The sequence below is a fragment of the Triticum aestivum genome, chromosome 1A, assembly GCF_018294505.1.
Source record: "Triticum aestivum cultivar Chinese Spring chromosome 1A, IWGSC CS RefSeq v2.1, whole genome shotgun sequence".
Lineage (NCBI taxonomy): Eukaryota > Viridiplantae > Streptophyta > Magnoliopsida > Poales > Poaceae > Triticum > Triticum aestivum.
The window spans coordinates 122,060,852-122,074,056 of record NC_057794.1 but is presented as its reverse complement, the minus strand read 5'-3'; positions in this window follow the sequence as shown (position 1 = coordinate 122,074,056).

Genomic DNA, 13,205 nt, shown 5'->3' with positions numbered 1-13,205 from the left:
CTCCCAGGAAGACCCGATCAGACTCGGAATCCCGGTTACAAGATATTTCAACAATGGTAAAACAAGACCAGCAAGACCGCCCGATGCGCCGACATCCTGATAGGAGCTGCACATATCTCGTTCTCAGGGCAACACCGGATGAGCGCTTCGTACAACTAAAACCAGCCCTCAAGTTTCCCCGAGGTGGCGCTACAAAGGACTCTAGTTCGGACCAACACTTAGACAAGCGCTGGCCCCCGGGGGGGGGGGGGGTTAAAATAAGATGACCCTCGAGTTAATTACTCCCAAGGGAAAAATATAGGTTGTTAGTGAAAATGTAAAACCAAGGTTGGGCCTTGCTGGAGGAGTTTTATTCAAGGTCAACTGTCAAGGGGTTCCCATAACACCCAACCGCGTAAGGAACGCAAAATCAAGGAACATATCACTGGTATAACGTAAACTAGGACGGCAAGAGTGGAACAAAACACCAGGCATAAGGCCGAGCCTTCCACCCTTTACCAAGTATATAGGTGCATTAAAGTAAACAATATATAATAGTGATATCCCAACAATATCCATGTTCCAACATGGACCAAACTCCATCTTCACCTGCAACTAGCAACGCTATAAGAGGGGCTGAGCAAAGCGGTAACATAGCCAACCAACGGTTTGCTAGGAAAGTTGGGTTAGAGGCTTGACATGGCATTATGGGAGGCATGATATAGCAAGTGGTAGGTATCGCGGCATAGCAAAAGAGCGAGCAACTAGCAAGCAAAGATAGAAGTGATTTCGAGGGTATGGTCATCTTGCCTGAGATCCCACAAGGAAGAAGAACGAGTCCATGAAGAAGACAAACGGACGTAGTCAAACGGATCCTCACAAATGCGACGTTATCGGAACTAACCCGAAGAAGCAACACCGGAAAGAATCAAACCACATAGTAAACAACCACCACATAAACAAGGCATGATGCACAAACAATACTACAAGTTAAGTGGAGCTCAATATGCAACGAGTTGCATATTGACGGAGCACCACATTCAAGTTATTTAGTTCGATCTCGTTTATGTACCCAACAATATTAAATGTTGTTAAACATGGCAAGAGGTGAAGCATAAGTAAAACTACCTACCTAGGCAAGTTTAAATGAGGCCGGAACAACAAGCAACAAGTCCGGAGAAATCCTCATGAGCATATATTAGATTTGGTACTGTTCTGCTCTAAAGCATATTTTAGAGTTGTTAAACATGCAAAGTGATGCCACCATGTTAAACTAGGCTTTATTCCACCCCATTTACATACTTTGGAGCTACGATTATTAAGTTATGAATTAAAGTATTTTAGCATGGCATTTGAGCAAATTTAATCAAACAACATTTTAAACATTTTAAACATAGATGAAAGTGGCATATTATGGACCTACACAAAATTCTAAGCAACTTTCATGTTAAGTTTGTTTAATTCCGATGCACGGTTGTGGAGTAATTAAATGCAAGAAGAACAGGGGTTTTTCTGCAAAACTATTTTACACTAGAAATTAGACAAATTTGTTCAGGAAAAAAAACAACATGGGCTGTAACTGACTGGGCCCAACAATGGAAAAAAAAGGAGGGCGCACAGCTAGCCTCACCATGGGCCTCGGCCCATTCGGTGGAGGAGGGAGGCCGGCAGGGCGTGCAACTGGGCCTTGGGCATGCTTGTGGCCCACGCGGGCATGTGCGGCAGCGGCCTGGGTCACACAGAGGAAGGGGACGAAGCAGGGGAGCTCAGGAATGACAGCGGAGGAGGCATGGTTACAGCGCGGCGCCGGGCGGGAACCGGCCGGAACGGACGGATCCGGTGGCTGGGCGGTAGAGTGAAGGAGATCCGGTGGAAGAGGCGATGATGGGGTCCCCATGGAGCTGTTTCGGGGACGTTGGTGTTCCTATGAAGCAGAGAGAGAGACACACGAGGTGACCCGCGGGAAGAATAGCGATGAGTAAGGAGAAGGAAAGAGGAGGGCAGGGAGGAGAAAGAAGCAAGGGCAGTGACGGGCACTCATCTGCTTGTCGGGTCCTCGCCGGAGTGGCGAGGCAAGGCCTGGATCGGCAGGGAGGCGGAGACGTGGAGCTGCCGGTGGCGGAGGATCTTGGGCATGGGCTCCTGCTCGGGGAAGACGACGAGACCGAGGAGTCCCGCGTGTGCTCGGCACAGCAGGAGGCGTGGTGGAGCTCGAGGCCGGAGGGCTCGGGCGCAGGAGGGGCTCGAGTTGGTCGGCACATGATCCTAAGGTGGGAGGAGGCTGCATGCATCGGTGGTTGGCTGGGCGAGGGGATCGAGGGAGATCGGGCGAGGGGATCCCGAGGAAGAGGATTTGGTGGAGAGTGTGGCGGCGGGTGAAGGGACAAGGCTCCTAATTTCTAGGGTTTGACCAAAATGGACTAGGGGTGGAGGAATATGTACACCACGGGTTAGGTTAGGGGCTATCTCGTCCCTCCGATCAAAATTGGACGGTCAGGAAAAATAGGCTAGGGAGTCCAAATAACAAAACGGTGATGTTTTGTAGATGTTTGGGGATGATCCGGACACAACGGTGGCGACAGTCCGGGCCGGGTTCGGGACAGCTTTCGGACACGCGAGGGGGTCGATGCACTGTGCAAAGAGGGTGTGACGGACAAGGTCAAGTGTGAGGTTGGACTAAGAAGAAAGAGGAGGAAAGCAAAAGTGTGTGGCAACCGTTTCCGGAGACCGAAAACGTCCGATGTTTGACCGACTACATTGTCGCTATAGATATCCGTTGGGGAATCAAACGAACTCCGAATGCGATGAAACTTGGTAGGCGACCTACTAACAACATAACAACACCGCATGCCAACTTTCAACCCATTCCGAGACCATTTTCCGGCCACTTATAAAAATAATATTTTGGACGTGCCGCGGGCGCGTGCAAGTGTGTCTGGGCTCAGAACGGACAACAGACGGAACTGGAAGACCCGGACGGATGCAAGTTTCAAAAACATGCAGATGAAAAGCGGGTGATGACATGGCAAGAATGCAACACACAAGAAAATGACATGGCAAAGACAACGAATAACTGGAAGACACCTGGCGCATTGGTCTCAGGGCATCACAACACTCCACCACTACAAGAGGATCTCGTCCCAAGATCTAGGATGACACCGAAGAGAAAACGGAAGAGGAAGAGAAGAGGTAAAACAAAGTTGCTTCTTTGACAAACGAGTGAAACCACACACCTTGGGAGGTTGAAAAATTTGAAAGAAAGAATGCAACGAAGATGAATAAAGTTGAAAACACTCCGTTGAAACAGAGGAACTAGGAACATTACTAGAACCTTGTAGGTAGAAAGACATAAGAAAAGGGTTGTAATGGAGAAAAAATACATGCAAGCACTCCGGTAGAAACGAGATGTACAAGTAACAATAAAGATCAATTATGACAACACTCCGGTTGGAATTGAAGGCAATAATATGAACTTGGCAAAATGAAAGCACTTGGATGCGACTCCGGTTAGAAGAGGAATGATAGACACAACACTCCAGTTAAAACAAGATAGAGAAGGAATAAGAATGATATAATTAGGACAACACTTCGACTGTAAATGAAAGGAATTTAATATGAACTTGGGGAGATTGGATGATACTTGATGAAATCAACAACACACTGCCTCCGGAACTATTGAAAGAATGGCACAAGGGGTAAGAAATATTTCATACAGCACTCCGGTTGAATGGATAGACAAAGGAAAGAGCATGATCTTGGCAAAACGAGATGATAGGACGAAGAGAGCAACGTCACAGTGCCTCCGGAATGGAAGAAAATAAGGTAGATCGTTAGCATAAGAGAACAGAGAAAGAAATGACAACTTCTCCCACAATTGAATTTGAAAAGCATGCTTGCAAAGAAGGATTGAACAGAGTTGTTGGGAAATCAACAACGAAAAGAATAAGCTTGTAGTGGGCTTATGGAAAATATCTCAAAATTTGAGATGAAATTCTGCCACTACAAAAACAAAAGATTGGATTGAAATTCACAAGGAGACGAGAAACTATATCACCGGGAGGATAAAAGAAGAACTTGGGTCATTTATAAGCACCATAAATAGCAACAATCCTTAGGGAAAGTTTTAGGTAAAAATATAACCCAAGATAACTCCAATGAAGAGAAAGATTGGTTGAAAAGATGTCTTGAGCGAAGAGAAAATGATGGATTTAGGTATGTCACTCTTGAAAACTTGTGAATCATGAAACACGAAGGGAAATTATCAACAATGACATAACACCACCTCAAAAGATGAGATATGAAAGAATTGCACTTCGAAATGCAAGATTAAGAATTTTTGAACTCCCCGAAACAAAACATGTGTTGGGCACCATGTTGATTAAAGAGTATAGCTTAGCGGATCAAAATTCCGAGAGAAAACTTGAAGAACAATTTAAGAATGAAAAGAATCCTTGACGAACCACCACGTAGAGTCTCCATGAAGAACTCCGGTAATAAAAGAAATGGTCAAACGAAAGGAAAGAGAAGTTGAAAACACAAGGTGAAGCCTTGCGATGATTTAGATGGAGCTTCACGACGAGATAAAGCGGAAAAACTTGGGACTCTGGAAAACAAAGATGAACAACTAAAATCAAGAATCTTGATCAACCTCCGGAATAAAGAATTAATCATTTGGGTGAATCAAGAATAAGAATTATGTTATGCTCATCCTTCACCAATTTAGATTGATGACAAGAAACAGATTTGGTATACTACTTATTCTTGTTGAAAAAGGATTAATATAGATATAGCGCAAACTCAATGGACCACTGGTAGGATTGAAAACAACGAATACATTGATATGATAAACGAAGGAAGAAGAATCTTGAACGAACCACCGTAAGAATTGGAAATGAATGAAGTAAAGATGAAGAAACACCGGGAAGGATTAGAGAATGAATGGAGATACTTGAGGGAATTTAGATACAAGAGAATGAAGAGATCACAAACTGATTAGAGAATACTTCAATGATGCACCGATAAGATTTAGAAGATGAGAGCTGAAAGCTGGAATGAATAAACTCGAAATGATGGCCTTCGGAGAATCAAATTGAAAAGACTCTTGAATTGCTCCGGATGGGTGAAAAGAATTCTCGCAATTGAAAACAATTAGGAGAGGATGGTAAACAAGCTAGAACCATGAATCTTGAGAGACAGATAACATTGAGGAGAAACTCTTCTTCGGTCTTCAAAATCTAAGAATGATGACGAGAAACACCACCATGATTTGTTGAGGCACTCCGGAATGAAAATTAGCAAGGTTGAACCTACAATGAAAAGAATTTGAAAAATCTTGGAGAAAGACATTTGACTGATGAAAATTCATTCTTACGTCAAACTTCGAAAAGAATTTAGGATAGCTCCTGGAACATTAGAAGAGTCAGGTAAGATCCTGGGAAAAGAATTGTGGGTTAGGGCCCACTCAAAAAAATACAACGTTGAACGATGTAAAAGAGAGATTGCGCCGGTTGAATTAAATGGCTTGAATGAGATAACATCCTCGCAATAGCTTGAACGGATTGAGAATGGAAACGAATCTTCTGAGACATCTTCAGCACTCCGGAATAATTGAATAGCGAGAAGTGAATGATTAAGAGATACACCGGCATGAGAAAACATTTGAAATGAGAAAATGATATGATTGACAAGGCTTGACTTGAATCCACCGGAGAAGAAAAGAATGTAGAATAAAACACTTGAAGCTCCGTTAGTATCTTCCTGAGAATCACCGGATAAGAACATGAAGGAAAAGAATGGAGAGACTTCCATCAATAAAATGGATAGTTGATTAAGAAATCTGAATCCTTGAAGGAAAAGGGTGGGAGGGCGGGAAAAACAAAGGAAACTTGGGACGGATGAAACAAATAACGTTGAGAAGACTTTGAGTTGATCTTACGGAAGTTGAAAATAATCGGATCCACTTGAAGAGAAGCACACCGGTTGAAAAGGATTGACATGACAATCTCGATAATCATGAAGGATTAGTATTCACATAGAAATAAGAGAACACCACTTAGGAAAGGTGTGGAATAAACATTTGACATAGAAGCAACTCGAATACCACAAACCAAAACAAAACAAAGGATAGGCTTACAAAATAAGCCGGAAACAAACATATGATAGACCCCATATCGTATCTTGTCTCTGTTGAAAAGAAATCCTACGTGATACTTGAATTCCCACTTATAAACTCTTGAAACTTTCTGGTTATGCAATCAGGTGTTGGGGATACATGGGAAGCATAACATCTCACCCAAAACTAGCAAATCTACATCCAGCTGTATCCATCCTTCAACACATAACCAATAAACCTTCGGAAATCATTTACCTCAACCTTCGAAAAGCATCCGTTATACGAGTTATGGAAATACTCCTGAACTCCCGCCCCAGTACTGGGTGGCGTCGAGGTTATCTCACCAACAACTGCATAAAAGAGATTTTCGATGTCGGCGAAACTCGGGTATTCCAGAACTGCAACAATAAAATTATGATGACAACACCTCGGAGCTCAACTCCCCGGGACACTGCCACAACCCCTAAATGTCAGGAGGCACCAAGAACAATGTTCTCGTCACAAAACCATCGGAACAATTCCAAGATACCCGCGTGATCCTAAATTTTTTTTAGTGAAATTTGAGGAGAGAAGAGTCAAAACTTCTACGTCAGGAGGCCTCACCAGAGCGATGAAGGGACTGAGGAGTAAAAATAATCCTACTCTCCGATATATATAAACCTATAAGACTCAAAACATTTTTCTAGACTCAAGAACTTCAGCGATTCGATCAAGCAGGGGGCTCCTAAATCGGGGATGGCTCTGATACCAACTTGTAACACCCACAATGCGGCTATATCTCCCACGTGTCGGAGCACGACTTAGAGGCATAACCGCATAGTAGGCATGTCGCAAGAGGGGTAATCTTTACACATCCCATGTACTGAATAAGAAAGGGATAAAGAGTTGGCTTACAATCGCCACTTCAAACAATTCATAAATATAGCATTACATCATCCAGAATACAATCAAGGTCCGACTACGGAACCAAATAAAGAAAGACAATCCCTAATGCTAGATCCCCGATCGCCCCAACTGGGCTCCACTACTGATCGAAAGGAAATGAAACAACCCAATGAACACGATCTTCATCGAGCTCCCACTTGAGCTCAGCTGCGTCATCTGCACTGGTATCAACGGCACCTGCAACTAGTTTTGGAAGTAATCTGTGAGTCACGGGGACTCGGCAATCTCACACCCGCGAGATCAAGACTATTTAAGCTTTTGGGTAGGAAAAAAGGGTAGTGAGGTGGAGCTGCAGCAAGCACTAGCATATATGGTGGCTAACATACGCAAATAAGAGCGAGAAGGGAAGCGAAGCAGCGGTCGTGAACTAGAGTGCTCAAGAAGTGATCCTGAAACTACTTACGTTCAAACATAACACGAGACCGTGTTCAGTTCTCGGCCTCCGCCGGAAAGAGACCATCACGGCTACACACGCTGTTGATTCATTTTAATAAAGTTAAGTGTCAAGTTTTCTACAACCGGATATTAACAAATTCCCATCTGCCCATAACCGCGGGCACGGCTTTCGAAAGTTCAAAACCCTGCAGGGGTGTCCCAACTTAGCCCATCACAAGCTCTCACGGTCAACGAAGGATATTCCTTCTACCGGGAAGACCCGATCAGACTCGGAATCCCGGTTACAAGACATTTCGACAATGGTAAAACAAGACCAGCAAGACCGCTCGATGCGCCGACATCCTGATAGGAGCTGCACATATCTCGTTCTCAGGGAAACACCGGATGAGCGCTCCGTACAACTAAAACCAGCCCTCAAGTTTCCCCGAGGTGGTGCTGCAAAGGACTCTAGTTCGGACCAACACTTAGACAAGCACTGCCCCCCCGGGGGGGGGGGGGTTAAAATAAGATGACCCTCGGGTTAATTACTCCCAAGGGAAAAATATAGGTTGTTAGTGCCAATGTAAAACCAAGGTTGGGCCTTGCTGGAGGAGTTTTATTCAAGGCGAACTTTCAAGGGGTTCCCATAACACCCAACCGCATAAGGAACGCAAAGTCAAGGAACATAACACCGGTATATCATAAACTAGGGCGGCAAGAGTGGAACAAAACACCAGGCATAAGGCCGAGCCTTCCACCCTTTACCAAGTATATAGGTGCATTAAAGTAAACAACATATAATAGTGATATCCCAACAATATCCATGTTCCAACATGGACCAAACTCCATCTTCACCTGCAACTAGAAACGCTATAAGAGGGGCTGAGCAAAGCGGTAACATAGCCAAACAACGGTTTGCTAGGAAAGGTGGGTTAGAGGCTTGACATGGCAATATGGGAGGCATGATATAGCAAGTGGTAGGTATCGCGGCATAGCAAAAGAGCGAGCAACTAGCAAGCAAATATAGAAGTGATTTCGAGGGTATGGTCATCTTGCCTGAGATCCCGCAAGGAAGAAGAACGAGTCCATGAAGAAGACAAACGGACGTAGTCGAACGGATCCTCACAAACGCGATGTTATCGGAACTAACCCGAAGAAGCAACACCGTAAAGAAGCAAACCACACAGTAAACAACCACCACATAAACATGTCATGATGCACAAACAATACTACAAGTTAAGTGGAGCTCAATATGCAACGAGTTGCATATTGATGGAACACCACATTCAAGTTATGTAGTTCGATCTCGTTTATGTACCCAACAATATTAAATGTTACTAAACATGGCAAGAGGTGAAGCATAAGTAAAACTACCTATCTAGGCAAGTTTAAATGAGGCCGGAACAACAAGCAACAAGTCCAGAGAAATCCTCATGAGCATATATTAGATTTGGTACTGTTCTGCCCTAAAGCATATTTTAGAGTTGTTAAACATTCAAAGTGATGCCACCATGTTAAACTAGGCTTTATTCCACCCCATTTACATATAAAGTTTGTTAAGTTTGGAGCTACGGTTATTAAGTTATGAATTAAAGTATTTTAGCATGGCATTTGAGCAAATTTAATCAAACAACATTTTAAACATTTTAAACATAGATGAAAGTGGCATATTATGTACCTACACAAAATTCTAAGCAACTTTCCTGTTAAGTTTGTTTAATTCCGATGCACGGTTGTGGAGTAATTAAATGCAAGAAGAACATGGGTTTTTCTACGAAACTGTTTTACACTGGAAATTAGACAAATTTTTTAGGAAAAAAACAACATGGGCTGTAACTGACTGGGCCCAACAATGGAAAAAAAGGAGGGCGCGCAGCTGGCCTCACCATGAGCCTCGACCCATTCGGTGGAGGAGGGAGGCCGGTAGGGCGCGCAGCTGGGCCTCAGGCGTGCTTGTGGCCCACGCGGGCATGTGCGACAGCGGCCTGGGTCACGCAAGCGCTCTCCTTGCTCGCCCGAATCATAGAGGAAGGGGACGAAGCAGAGGGGCTCGGGAACAGCAGCGGAGGAGGCATGGTTACAGCGCGGCGCCGGGCGGGAACCGGCCGGAACGGGCGGATCCGGCGGCTGGGCGGCGGAATGAAGGAGATCCAGTGGAGGAGGCGATGATGGCGTCCCCATGGAGCTGGTTCAGGGACATTGGTGTTCCTATGAAGCAGAGAGAGAGACAGACGAGGTGAGCCGTGGGAATAATAGCGATGACTAAGGATAAGGAAAGAGGAGGGCAGGGAGGAGAAAGAAGCAAGGGCGGTGACGGGCACTCATCTGCTCGTCAGGTCCTCGCCGGAGTGGCGAGGCAAGGCCTGGACCGGTAGGGAGGTGGAGCTGCTGGTGGCGGAGGAGCTCGGGCATGGGCTCCTGCTTGGGGAAGACGACGGGAGCGAGGAATCCCGCGTGATCTCGGCACAGCAGGAGGCATGGTGGAGCTCGAGGCCGGAGGGCTCGGGCGCAGGAGGGGCTCGGGTTGGCTGACACATGATCCCAAGGTGGGAGGAGGCTGCAGGCATCGGTGGTTGGCTGGGCGAGGGGATCGAGGGAGATCGGGCAAGGGGATCCCGAGGAAGAGGATTTGGTGGAGAGTGCGACAGCGGGTGAAGGGACAAGCCTCCTAATTTCTAGGGTTTGACCAAAATGGACTTGGAGTGGACGAATATATACAACACGGGTTAGGTTAGGGGATATCTTGTCCCTCCGATCAAAATCGGACAGTCAATAAAAATAGGCTAGGGAGTCCAAATAAGAAAACGGTGATGTTTTGTAGATGTTTGGGGATGATCCGGACCCAACGGTGGCGACAGTCCGGGTCGGGTTCGGGACAACTTTCGGACGCGCGAGGGGGTCGATGCACTGTGCGAAGAGGGTTTGACGGACAAGGTCAAGTGTGAGGTTGGACTGAGAAGAAAGAGGAGGAAAGCAAAAGTGTGTGGCAACCGTTTCTGGAGACCGAAAACGTCCGATGTTTGACCGACTATATTGTCGCTATAGATATCCGTTGGGGCATCAAACGAAGTCCGAATGCGATGAAACTTGGCAGGCGACCTACTAACAACATAACAACACCGCATGCCAACTTTCAACCCATTCTGAGAACATTTTCCAGCGACTTATAAAAATAATATTTCGGATGTGCCGCGGGCGCGTGCAAGTGTGTCTGGGCTCAGAACGGACGATAGACGGAACTGGAAGACCCGGACGGATGCAAGTTTCGAAAACATGCAAATGCAAAGCGGATGATGACATGGCAAGAATGCAACATGCAAGCAAACAACATGGCAAAGACAGCGAATAACTGGAAGACACCTGGCGCATCGGTCTCGGGGCGTCACAGTCGGTTAACCTTTTAAAAAAAACATACTAACGTGCAGAAAATGAAAGAACATAAATACTAAATGGACTCCAAAAATCCTGAAATAAATTTTCCCCGTCCTCTAAAAATATGCCGGACAAGGTGAACATTTATTTAGGACTCTAATGCAATTTTGGAAAACGCATGTTTTTCCTATGCAAATAAAATAGCAATAAAATCCCCAAAAAATATTTGTTATTAATATTTTTCCTCCAATATTTCATTCATTTTGGAGAAGTCATATTATCTCCTCTCTTATATTTTAATATGAAATATTTTCAGAGAGAAAAATAATAAAACAAATAATCCTCGTTTCTGAAAGAACATGCGGTGCCCCCATGTTTGGTTTTGGTAATTGATGACAATCTCTATGGACTAATGGTTGCCTTGAGTTATATTTGAAGGTCTTGTCCATAGGCTTTTCTTGGAGTACATGTGTTGGTTTCAAGGAGAGTTTGTTTCGACCAAGGTGCTATTCAAGGAAGTACCTAAAGATTGGTCTTGTGAGAGGTTGATCAAGAAGAGTGAATCAAGTTGATCAACACACAAAGCGTAGAAGATGTATCGAGAGGGATCAAGTGATCCCATGGTATGGTAAGCATTGTCAAGTATGCTTTGTGTACTAACCCATGGTCTTCGTGAGAGTTCTTTATGGGGTTAGGTTGCGGTGTGCAAGTTCAAGTGGAGCATCACGAAGAGATCAAATGCTTGAAGCTTGCCGTCCTTTGTGGTTACAATGGACTTGTGAAGATGTGCGGAAGAGTGGCTCACCCATAGTGGAGTATGGGGGAGCAATCAACTAGTCTTCATCGAGCCAACACAATCAAGAAAGGTGGTCCAACTTGAGGAAGTCAAGATTGTCATCATCTAACTCAAGTGGACTATGTGCAAGACAAAGGTTTGCCCTTGATAGGTTTTCTATTTTACCGGTCTCATAGTGGCAGTTGGGAGACCGGGTTATAGGTCCGATTGCCGTACTATCAAGGGGGGCTCTCGATGAGTAGCTTGATCGTATCGTTCGTAGAGATCTCAAACCATTGCATCCTTGCTTCATCTTTCTTGGTTGTTGTTTGGTTCTCTTTGTGAGTCTTAGAGCTTATGGTCATCTTGGTGACAAGCTCGAGTTCATCGAAAACGGAGTTCACTTGCATCTTCTATGATGTTTTCGACGTTGGAGGTTTTGTCGGTTCTTCTCGGTTGGAGGTTTTGATGCTACTCGTCGTCTTGTATCCAACAAGCTTGAGTTTGCTCAATTCGGAGCTCGTATGCAGAAGTTATGGCAGTTCTTGTTTTCTTGAGAGTGGCTTTTGTCTGGTCCCAGCGATAGTACCGCGAGCCCAAGTGGTAGTACCGCTTGGAGCTCTCAGCCGGAGTACCGCTGCAATGCCGCTCTTTTACCGCCTCAATTTGGGGTCCTGCTCTTTTCGTGTCGGGTTTAGCAGTAGTTGCACGGCAGTAAGGCACGGTAGTTCGCCTAAGCGGTAGTACCGCTCCGGTCGGGCGGTACTACCGCTCCGGACGGGTGATAGTACCGCTACTGCATTACTGCTGTCGTACTCTGCTCTGCCCTGCCTCTTTTGGTCCCGTGTTCTGCTCCTCCAGCGGTAGTAACGCTGGGGTGAGCGATAGTACCGCTCATATGCGGTACTACCGCCCCAAGGTTCATGTTGTGTTGCTCCTTTTCCCTGCTTCTTCCGCCTGAGCGGTAGTACCTCTCGTGTGTGGGCCGAGCACATAACGGTTGGATTTTCCCGTCCTACAAAAGGGGGTCTTCTTCCCCAATGAACCTTATCCTTTGAGCTCGTGTTCTTCCCCCATTGTTGACCTTCTTCGAGCTTGCTAACTCTCAATCCCTCCACGGATTCCTGCTAGTTTTTGAGGGAAAAGAGAGAGGAGATCTAGATCCACTTTTCCACCAATCACTTTCTCCTCTATGTGAGGGGAACCCCTTGGATCTATATCTTGGAGTTCTAGGTATTCTCCTTCTTGTTCTTCCTCTCATTTTCCTCCCTGGCATTAGTTGCTTCGGTGGGATTTGAGAGAGAAGGACTTGGGCACTCCGTGTGCCCTTGCCATTGCATTTGGTGCATCGGTTTGAGTTCTCCATGGTGATACGTGGAAGTGAAGTTTGAGAAGCTTATTACTCTTGGGTGTTTGGGCACCCTAGAGCTTGTTCCTCTTGGGTGCCTTGGTGCCCTAGACAGTTGGTGTTGTTTGGAGCTCAATCATTGTGGTGTAAAGCTCCGAGAAAGAGTCAGGGTCTCCAATTAGGTTGTGGAGATCGCCCCGAGCAATTTGACGGGTACCGGTGACCGCCCCCAAGGGTTGCCAAAGTGTACGGGTTTGGTGACCGCCCCCAAGGGTTGCCATTTGTACGGGTTCGGTGAC